The sequence below is a fragment of the Pan paniscus genome, chromosome 5, assembly GCF_029289425.2.
Source record: "Pan paniscus chromosome 5, NHGRI_mPanPan1-v2.0_pri, whole genome shotgun sequence".
Classification (NCBI taxonomy): Eukaryota; Metazoa; Chordata; class Mammalia; order Primates; family Hominidae; genus Pan; species Pan paniscus.
In genome coordinates, this window is record NC_073254.2 from 123,575,882 (window position 1) to 123,587,643 (window position 11,762).

The window sequence follows — 11,762 nt, forward strand, 5'->3', positions numbered from 1 at the left end:
ACACATTAAAAGTGAAAAACCATATATGTGATTCAACCACATATACAAACACATATGCATGTACATATTAAATTGAAAGATTATAGTGACAGAAAATCTCACTTACATTTAATTTCAAGAACTCAACGAATTATCACATGAAAAATAAACCAATTTGCCATTTATCTTTATGGTGGTAATTCGTTGTTTTATAAAGCATCTGAAAAGGGATAGGACTGAGTTTCTGTTTGTTTCTATTGAAAAACTAAGGGGTAATGCAAACTGAACACTCATTAAATATATATACACACATAATATATATGCAGACATTATATTAATATATTTATGATTATAATATTTAATACTGAAAACATTCCCATGAGATAGGTGATTTATGGTTTATATTGGGTAAGAAAAGCAAAGACTAAGCTTAAGAAACGCATGCAAGGTAATATAATTTGGAAATAGTAAATCCACAATTCAGACCTCAGCTATCTAATTTCTAAAATGTGTTCTTAACTTCTGAATTACTTGGTAAGATATCCCAATGTTTAAGCACGAAAAAAAAATAGTACTTTTGAAGAAGTCTAGATAATATCCAACCTCATTAAATTTATTCCCTATATCGCACCTACGTTCAATATTACAGATGAGCATACCGTAATTAAATTTATTCCCTATAGAGATATTCTTCAGATGCTGAAAGAAATGTTTCCTTTGCCTTTATTTTCTTAGCTATATCAATTTTGGCATTCAGGGCCATGTTAGGGCTTAGGATATAAATTGTATGCCTGTAAAAATTTCCATTCTGTTAATGTCTTTTATGTGGCAAATTCCTTTTGTTCCTTATTATGGTCTATGAGTGTAATGATTGGGTAATGATATCCAATATTCTGAACCATTTTATGTATATACGCATGCAAATTCAATTTGCCTAATACTTTGCTCTTTAATTTGCATTTTCATAGAACTAGTTGAGTATTATGAGGTAAAATTATATTGACTGATTTCAATATCTTAAAAAGTTAAATCGTCATTATATGGGAAATGTTTTAAGCATTAATTATAAATGAATCATAAAAAAATTCTCAAGGCACACATCTTGAGTTATAATGTGATAATAGCTACATGTACTAAAGATTTATATTAGAGTTGCAGTACATACCCCATGCTTTGATTAAAAAATTAAAGTGATATCAAAAGGAAATAATTCATTTTTTAACTGGAAATACCAATGTAAATATATTAATGTAATTCTAAGCCAGTACAAATTAGATACAAATGGCATAGCTATATAATGACATCAAAAATCAACATACACCAAGTGCATGCCTATGTAAAAGCATTAACAATTTTTATTTAACAAAAATATAACATTTATTCTCACTAACATTTTTAAAAAAACATAATAAATATAGGCTCCTAATCTGAATAATTAGAAATCATACATGTTCTAGCATAAGACATTTGCCCTTTGGCTTCTGGTTAAAAAACTCTGAGGATTTACAAACCAAAGGGCTGGTATCAAATCATGGAGTTGAGACTTTCTAGACCTACATAAACATCCTGGCACTACACCAAAGTCTAGGTAAATATACAAAAAGGTGTCATATTTGAGAAATTACAGGTAAAAGAAACAGGATGAACAAAGCTTTAGGCATAAAAGAGCATGTTGAGGGTAGAAGTACATGTGCAATTGGTTTTACTTGATTAGAGTTTCTCAATCCTCCCTGGGCAACATCAGTCTTGAATTTTTAAAACATAGATAACTGATTTGAACATTAGTATTATTAAATCAAAGTCTCCAGAAACCACATTGAAGAAGTTATATTTTTAAAGCATTTCAGGCCAGGCATGGTGGCTCATGCCTATAATTCCAGCATTTTGGGAGGCTGAGGTGGGCAGATCACCTGAGATCAGAGGTTCCAGACCAGCTTGGGCAACATGGTGAAACCATGTCTCTACTAAAAATACAAAAATTAGCCGGGTATGGTGGCACATGCCTGTAATTCCAGCTACTTGGGAGGCTGAGGCATGAGAATCACTTGAACCCAAGAGGCAGAGGTTGCAGTGAGCCGAGATCATGCCATTGAACTCCAACCTGGGCAATAGAGCAAGACTCCATCTCAAAATAAATAAATAAGTAATTAAAAAAGATTTCACATGTGATTCATTGATTAAGTCCTACTTACACACACAAAAAAAATAAGTAGAAAGTGAACAAAACCAAAGCAAAATAGACTTAAGTAACAAGTATGAATGAGCCATGTGTCCCAAAAAATATATTAAAAAAAAGACTATGTTTCACAAAGTGAAAGAGTTTTATTCTGGGAAGAGTTAAGATGAGAATTGAATATTTTCACTGTGAAGTGGCAACTAACAGATAAAGATTGATTTCCAAAAGAGGAATTATAGTAAATGGATTGTATTGAAGGATGTGTTGAAGGTGGGAACTGGAATTCTGCATGAGAAAAACCAAAAGTGAGCAGAAAAAGAAAAAGACAAGAAAGTATTGAGTCTGCTTATGCTGAATAAAATAAAAACATTGTATTAAAATATGCTTTACAGAGTTTGAGGTAAGCCTGGAAAGCATAGCAAGACCCCATCTCTACCAAAAATAATTAAAAAAAAAATAAGCCTGGTGTGGTAGCACACACCTGTAGTCCTGGATACTCAGGAGGCTGAGACACGAGGATCACTTGAGCTTGGAAGGTTGAGGCTGCAGTGCACTCCAGCCTGAGCAACAGAGTGAGACCTCATCTCAAAATATATGTGTGTGTGTGGGTGGGTGGGTGTATTAGTACTTTCTCACACTTCTATAAATAACTACCTGAAACTGAGTAATTTATGAATAAAATAAGTTTAATAATTCACAGTACTGCAGGTTTCACAGGAAGCATGGTTGGAGAGGCCTCAGGAAAGTTACAGTTATAGCAGAAGGGCGAAGAAGAAGCAAGCACCTTCTTCACATGGTGACGGGAGACAGAGAGAGTGAAGGAGGACATGCTACACACTTTCAAACAACCAGATCTCATGAGAACTCTATCATGAGAACAGTAAGGGGGAAGTCCACATCCATGACTTAATTACCTCCCACTGAGCCCCTCCTTCAACATGTGCAGATAACAGTTTGACATACAATTTGAATAGGAACACAGAGAAAACTATATTATTCCACCCCATCCCCTCCCAAATCTCATGTCCTTCTCACATTACAAAACACAGTCATGCCTTCCCAACAGCCCCCAAAATCTTATCTCATTCCTGCGTTAACTAAAATGTCCAAAGTCAAAGTCTCATCTGAGACAAAGCAAATGACACTTACTTCCAAGATACAATGGGCACACAGGAATTGGGTAAATGCTCCCATTCCAAATGGGAGAAATCGGCCACAACAAAGGGGGCTACAGCGCAGTCATTAAATCTTAAAGCTCCAAAATAATCTCCTTTAACTCCTTGTCTCACATTCAAGCTACACTGATGCAAGGGGTGGGCTCCTAAGGCCTTGAGCAGCTCTGCCCGTGTGGCTTTGTAAGGAATAGCCACCGCAGCTGCTTTCACAAGCTGGTGTTGAGTCCTTGCAGCTGTTCCAGGTGCACAGTGCAAGCTGTTCGTGGATCTACCATTCTGGGATCTGGAGGATGGTGACCCTCTTCTCACAGCTCCACTAGGCAGTGCCCCAGAGGGGACTCTGTGTGGGGGATCCAACCCCACTTTCCCCCTCTGCACTGCCCTAGTAGAAGTTCTTCATGAGTGCTCCTCCCATGCAGCAGACTTCTGCCTGGACATCCAGACATTTCTATACATCCTCTGAAATCTAGGCAGAGGTTCCCAAACCTCAACTCTTGCCTTCTGCACACTGCAGGCCCAATACCACCAAGCCACCAAGGCTTGGGGCTTGCACCCTCTAAAGCAACAGCCTGAGCTGTACCTTGGCCCCTCTTAGCCATGGCTGGAGCTAGAGTGGCTAGGATATAGGGCATCATGTCCTGTGGCTGCACAGAGCAGCACAGTCCTGGGCCCAGCCCATGAAAACATTTTTCTCTTCTAGGCCTCCAGGCCTGTGATGGGAGAGACTGCTGTGAAGGTCTCTGACATGTCCTGGAGACATTTTCCCCATTGTCTTGGCTATTAATATTCAGCTCCTCTTTACTTATGCAAATTTCTGCAGCCAGCTTGAATGTTTCCCCAGAAAAAGAGTTTCACTTTTCTACCACATGGACAGGCTGCAAATTTTCCAAACTTTTCTTCTCTGCTTCCCTTTAAATATAAGTTCTGGTTTCAGATAATCTTTGTTTACACACGTGAGTGCACACTTTTAGAAACAGCCAGGTTATGTCTTGAATGCTTTGCTGCTTAGCAGTGTTTTCACCAGATACCCTAAATCATCTCACTTAAATTCAGAGTTCTACAGAACTCTAGGGCAGGGGCAAAAAGCCACCAGTCTCTTTGCTAAAGCATAGCAAGAGTGACCTTTACTCCAGTTACCAATAAGTTCCTCATCTCCATCTAAGGCCACCTCAGCTAAGACCTCATTTTCCATGTCACTATCAGCTTTTTGGTCAAAATAATTTAACAAGTCTCTCGGAAATTGCAAACTTTCCCTCATCTTCCTGTCTTCCAAGCCCTCCAACTGTTTTAACCTCTGTCCCTTACCCAGTTCCAAAGTCCCTTCCACATTTTCAGGTATCTTTATAGTACTGCCCTACTCCTGGTGCCAATTTTCTATATTAGTTTGTTCTCACACTGCTATAAAGAACTACCTGAGGCTGGGTAAATGATGAAGAAACAAGGTGTAACTGACTCATGGTTCTGCAGGCGTAACAGGAACCATGACTGAGAGGCCTCAGTAAACTTACAATCATGGTGGAAGACAAAGGAAAATCAAATGCCTTCTTCACATGGTGGCAGGAGAGAGAGCAAATGGGGAAATACTACACATTTGTAAATAACCAGATCTCATGAGAACTCCATCATAAGACACCAAAGGCGAAGTCCACCCCTGTGTTTTAACCACCTTCCACCAGGCTCCTCCTTCAACATGTGGGAATTACAATTCAACATTAGATTTGGGTGGGGACACAGAGCCAAACCATATCTATATCTATATCTAATCTATATCTATATCTGTACCTATATTTATATCTATATATATCTGTAATCTTTATCTGCATCTGTAATCTATATCTGTATATATACACACACAAATGAAATTTTGGTGGGGACACAACCAGACCATATGGATATGTATCTATCTATCTGTCTATCTAAAACCTGTTTATTTTTACATATGTTAACGTGGCTGCTAGTGAACTTCTAATTACATATGTAGCTGGCATTACATTTTTATTGGATGCCAGTCTTGAGTTAATCTATGACCTGAGTAAGGTCTCTGGTTTTCCTGAGCACAAACATTTGGACATGGTCAACCTCAGTTCAGAGACAGTCTATGACTGCTCCCCTACCACATGCTATAGGTGCCAAACATCCCTGGTGCCGATTTTCATGGGGAAAGAGGGGAAAATAAGAGAATAGAGATTTTACTTCGATACTCATTTGTTCAACACTTTTTGTCATAATTGAGCTTTTGTTTTACCATCTGGGCACATAGTGCATGAGTGTGAGTGAGATATTTTTGAAATATTAGATACTACCTATTTTTCCCTTTCCCTCTTTGCTCCAACACCCTCCCCCACGCTGCATTTTCCAAGCATAGGTGTCCATTTTTATTGCCTCAGGTAAGAAAGTGATAATTAAGTAGAGAATCAAGAAACACCTAACTACTGAAGCTTGTAGGAGACAGAAATGACTTGGGTGTAAAGGATTTAAAGAAGTTGACAGGCCCTCAAGAAAAAGACAGATGCATCCTGCTCCCTGAAATAAGCCTAAGGAGTGGCAAAAATAAACGGGCAAAACAACAAAAAGAAAACAAGGCAAACAAAAATACAACTTTTCCAGCTCTGTGTGGGGAAGATTCCAATAGGGCTCCAATGGATGCCTACTTTGTTCCAAGTAGAAAAACATCAAGAACCAGAATCTAGTGTTCCTCCCCAAACAACAATGATTACATAAGTTGCATGAACTTAAATTATATCTTAGGGAGAAGGGAGGAGAAAAATTAATTGAGAATAAGTGTATACCATTATGGTTGAAATACCTTAAATTAGGCCGGGCACAGTGGCTCACGCCTGTAATTCCAGCACTTTGGGAGGCCGAGGTGGGCGGATCACGAGGTCAGGAGATGGAGACCATCCCGGCTAACACGGTGAAACCCAGTCTTTACTAAAAATACAAAAAATTAGCCGGGCATGGTGGCGGGCGCCTGTAGTCCCAGCTACTCGGGAGGCTGAGGCAGGAGAATGGCATGAACCCGGGACGGGGAGCTTGCAGTGAGCCGAGATCACGCCACTGCACTCCAGCCTGGGGGACAGAGTGAGACTCCGTCTCAAAAACAAAACAAAACAAAAAACAAAACAGCTTAAATTAAAAAACTGTTTGCACCTAAAACTGATTAGAACTAATGAATTCAACAAAATTGCAGGAAATAAAATCAACATGTAATAATCAGTTGTGTTTTTATATACTTGCAATGAGCAATCCGAAAAGAAAATTAAGGAAAAAATTTAATTTACAATAGCATCAAAAAGAATAGAATATATAGGAATAAACTTGACCAAAGAGGAGGAAGACTTTTACAGTAAAAACTATCAAATGTTGATGAAAAAAAATGAAAAATCCTAAATAAAGGAAAACACAGTGTTTATGGATTAGAAAACAATATTGTTAACATGTCAATACTAACCAAAGAGAGCTACAAAATTAATGAAATTCCTGTCAAAATCCCAATTACTTTTTAGAAATAGAAATATTTAGCCTAAAATCATATAGAATCTCAAGGGACCCCAAAGAATTAAAACACCTTAGAAAAGAAGAACAAGGTTGGAGGGCTCACTCTTCCTGATTTCAAAACTTATTATAAATCCATAGTAATCAAAACAAAGAGGTATTGGCATTAAAAATTAACATAAGAGAACAATGAAATAGAAAAGAAAGCTCAGGAATAAACCCTTACATATATGGCCAAATTATTTTCTACAAGGGTGCCAGGACCATTAACGGACTGCTAGCTTTTTACAATCTTGGGAAAACTGAAGATCTGCATGCAAAATACATGAAATTAGACTCTTACTTTATAATATACACTTAAATTAACTCAACATGAATGAAACACCCAAGCAAAAGAACAAAAACTATTAACCTATTAAAAGAAAAAGTAGAAGGGAACTTCTTGGCATTGGATTTGGCAATGATTTCTTGTATCTGACACAAAGTAGAGGCAACAACAACAACAAAAATAGGCAAATTGGACTATGCTAAAATTTAAAAGGTTTGTGCATCAAAAAACTATCAACAAAGGGAAAAGACAACCTAAGAAATTGAAGAAAATGCATGCAAATTACATATTTGATAAAAGACTGATATCTAGATATATAAATAACTCCTACAATTCAACAATGAAAAAAAAAGACCCCACTAAAATTGGAAAAAAAAAACTTAAATAGAAATTTCATCAAGGAAGATATCCAAATGACCAATAAACACATGAAAAGTCACTTGACACCATTAACCATTAAAAATATGCAAATGAAAACAATGAGATACCACTTTATCCCCATTAGGATGGTTAATAACACACACACACAAAAGAGAAATAAGATTTTTTTTTTTTTTTTTTGAGACAGAGTCTTGCTCAATCGCCCAGGCTGGAGTGCAGTGGCGAGATCTCGGCTCACTGCAAGCTCCGCCTCCCGGGTTCACGTCATTCTCCTGCTTCAGCCTCCTGAGTAGCTGGGACTAAAGGCGCTCACCACGCCCAGCTAATTTTTTGTATTTTTAGTAGAGACGGGGTTTCACCATGTTAGCCAGGGTGGTCTCGATCTCCTGACCTCGTGATCCACCCTCCTCGGCCTCCCAAAGTGCTGGGATTACAGGCGTGAGCCACCGCGCCCTGACAAGTAATAAGATTTTTAAAAATAGAAAGTGTTGGTGAGATTGTGGAGAAATCGGAACCCTTGTTTATTGCTGGTGGCAATGTAAAATGGCCACCACTGTGGAAAATGGAATGGCTGTTACTCAAAAGTTAAACAGATTTGCCGTACGATCCAACAATTCAATTTCTGGCTATATATTCAAAAAATTTGAAAGTAGGGACTCAAACAGATATTTGTATGCCCATGTTCATAATAGCCTTTTTCACAAAAAAAAAAAAGGTGGAAGCAACCCAAGTGTCCATCAGTAGATACATTGATAAGCGAAATGTGATATATACATGTAATAGAGTATTATTCATCATTCAAAAGGCAGGAAATTCTGACACAAGCTATAATATAGATGAATCTTGAAGACATTATGGTTAGTGAAATAGCCAGTAACCAAAAGACAAATACTATATTATACCAATTACATGTAGTACCTCTAGTAGTTATAGAGACAGGAAATAGAATGGTGGCTGCACAGGGCTGTGGGGAGGACAGAATGGAGAATTATTGTTTAATGAGTACCGTTTTTCAGTAAGGGAGATGATAAGAGTCTGGAGATAAATAGTGGTGGTGGTGATTGCACAACAATCTACATTTACTTAGTGCCACTGAACTATACACTAAGAATTTGTTAAAATGGTAATTTTTATTATGTATATTTTACCACCATTAATAAAAATTTAAAAAGTTATTTTAGTTGTTCTGTAGTAATACAGTGACATTGAATACCACTAAAATATTTTAATTAAATTGGAAACACAAATCTTAGAGAGATTAGATTATAAACTATTTCTCTTTAGAATAAACCTGAGAGTAAAGCAGAAGTTGGTCACCTCCTAGAGGCCCGAGAGCATCAGCCTTGAATCCACCAATGGCAAGTAACTAAAGAGGGTTCTTGGCTTCCAGAGATGGTTGTGTCAATTTCATACAGTTCTATTTCTTATGAATCTCATGCTGTAATTGGAACTTGTACAGAATATTAGCACCTGGCAGTTTTAGTGGTTTTCACTATATTTCTCAGGATCATACTCTGTTGTCTTTTTGATTCATTTTCTTTTGTTTAATCTATCTCACATAATCAAAATTCGACTAAAAAATGCAGGGACAATAGAACATCGTGGTGGGAACAATCACAATGCAGGAGTAAGAAAGATAATGAGAAATGATTCATCCCACCATGGAAGGTTTTATAAGGATAGAAGCCCACAACTGGCTACCATCCTCTGGGTGTACCTAAGGGACATATAATTTGGTGTTTATATCTAGAAGTTTGGTTTCATAGCTGTACTTCCTTGTAGTTCAAAATGTTCAAGAATCATAGGTACTAAGGAACTGTATGGCTTCTGTGATAGGCAGAATTCTAATGATGTCCCACCAAGATTCCTCTCCTATCTCTATTCAATTAAACACAAACGTACTTCTGTAAAAGGAACTAGCAGATGAAATAAGGTTTCAAACCTTAAAATATGGAAATTACCCTGGGTAATCCAGATGGGCCCAATCTAGTCACTTAAGCCCACAAAGCAAGGAACTTTCTCTGACTGAGATGAGGATATGAGGTAAGACAAAGATTCAAAGTGTGAGAATAACGCATGTCTCCATTCCTGAGTTGGAAGATGAAAGGAGCCTCCTCCTAGGCCATGAGTACTCTCTCCAGTTGCTGACAACAATGCACTGCTCACTGCCAGTAAGGAAACAAGAACCTCATTCCTACAGTGCTAACAGATGAATTCGGGCAACCAATTAAATGGGCTAGAAGCAGATTCATTCCTTAAGTCTCCAGAAAGAAACACAGGTCTGCAGATGCTTTGGTTTGAGTCTTGTGATATCTGAAGAAGAGGACCCAGTTACGTGACTCTCACCTAAATTCTGTGATACAATAAATTTGTTTTGTTCTAAGCCACTAAATTTGTTGGAATTTGATGCAACAGCAATAAAAATAATGAATACACCTCCTTCATAAAGTCTCAAGTAATTGGTTAGAGGGGAAGACACCCAAAGGAAAATTTTCCTCAGGTTTGCTTTAAAGAGGATGAAGAGAAAAAGTTGAGATCTTCGTAATGAGTCTTCCGCCTTCAATAAGAATAGATGGACAACGACGTTTTGTTGTCATTCTTGTTGTTTATCAAAGAAAGAAGCTCTGTAATTATGAGCACAGATAATTTATTGTGAAGTATAAAATACAAAGATTCAATGCAGTAATTTATCTGACATTTGGAGAAGACTCTGGTAGGAAATTGGGGTAATCATAGAGTAAAGGGAATATAGAAAACAAAATGTTGCATAATTAGTTATAATAATGGGCAGCTAGAGATTAATCTAACAGGGAGATTGGGAAATGGAGTTAAACTTACTACTAAGAATTATTTTCCCTCTGCTCTTTAGGGATGTTAATTCCAAGGCACTTCTAGCCTGTCTTAAGTGTCAGCAGAAAAATCTACGCATTTCAGAAAAACCCTCAAGTCCAAAGATGGAGGCACTGGTACCTGGAAGTTTTCTAGTTCACACTAAAATGTTCACACCCGATGAAAATAGACAGGTCATGAACATTTCTGCTACACCACGTAAATGAAATAGAGCAATTTGGGGAAATTCAAAACAATTAAATATAGTCCGTGCATTGTGGTACATACAGAAAGGCCTGTCACAGGCAGATAAATATTCCCATTATGAGAGTTTTGGAAAGCAAGTGCCTAATGGTGCTCCTTAGACTATGAACTCATATTTTTTAACCTTATCATGAAAGTCTGAGAAATTATTATTTTCTGTTCATTGTCTATGGCTTGTAGATTGCTAAATTCAATAAAGTGGATACGTATCATTTTGATCTATTTAACATAGTTTATTGTTCTTACAATTCTCTCTAAACACTTTATTTTGTTTATTCTCTATTAGACTGGATCTTTCTTCTTAGTCTCCTCTGTTTGTCTGGCTCCACCACTGTAATTCTAAATGTTGGGATGCCTAAATTCTGATAGAACTCTTTGCTATCCTCACTTATTCAATATGCAATCTCCTTCAGTTTTGTGGCTATGAAAAACATCTATAAGTTCATAGCCCCCCGCCCCCCGCCCCTTTCTTTTGTAGAGACAGAGTCTCGCTGTATTGCTTAGGATGGTCTCAAACTTATTGCCTCAAATGATCCTACTGCCTCAGCCTTCAAAAGTTCTGGGATTACAGGTATGAGCCACCACCCCCAGTCTGACACCCCAAATATATATATATTTCATACATATACATATATACAAATACATATACATAAATACATATATACAATGTATTTAAATACATATATACAATGTATTTAAATACAATGTATTTAATACATATACATATATACAAATATATATATAATACATATACACACACACACACAAATACACACGAATACACACACACACAAATACACACATACACACACCCTGGACCTATTCTCAGAGCTGCAGACTGCTTTTTTGACATCTTCAACCTGAATATCTAATAGGTACTTTACACCTTACATGGACGAAAGCAAATACTAACTTCTTCTTCACCAAACAATGTCTTCCTCTTCTTTTTTTTTTTTTTTTTGGTGTTATGGAGGCATACTTTACAGTCACTTTGACTACTTTCTTTCAGACCACTCACATGCAAACTTTGTTACATGTGTGACCTCATCTTTCTCTCTCACTTTCTCATCCCACTCTTTCCTTTTCGTCACATATACCAGAACTCATTTAATCTCATGCTCTTTGCACTTGATCT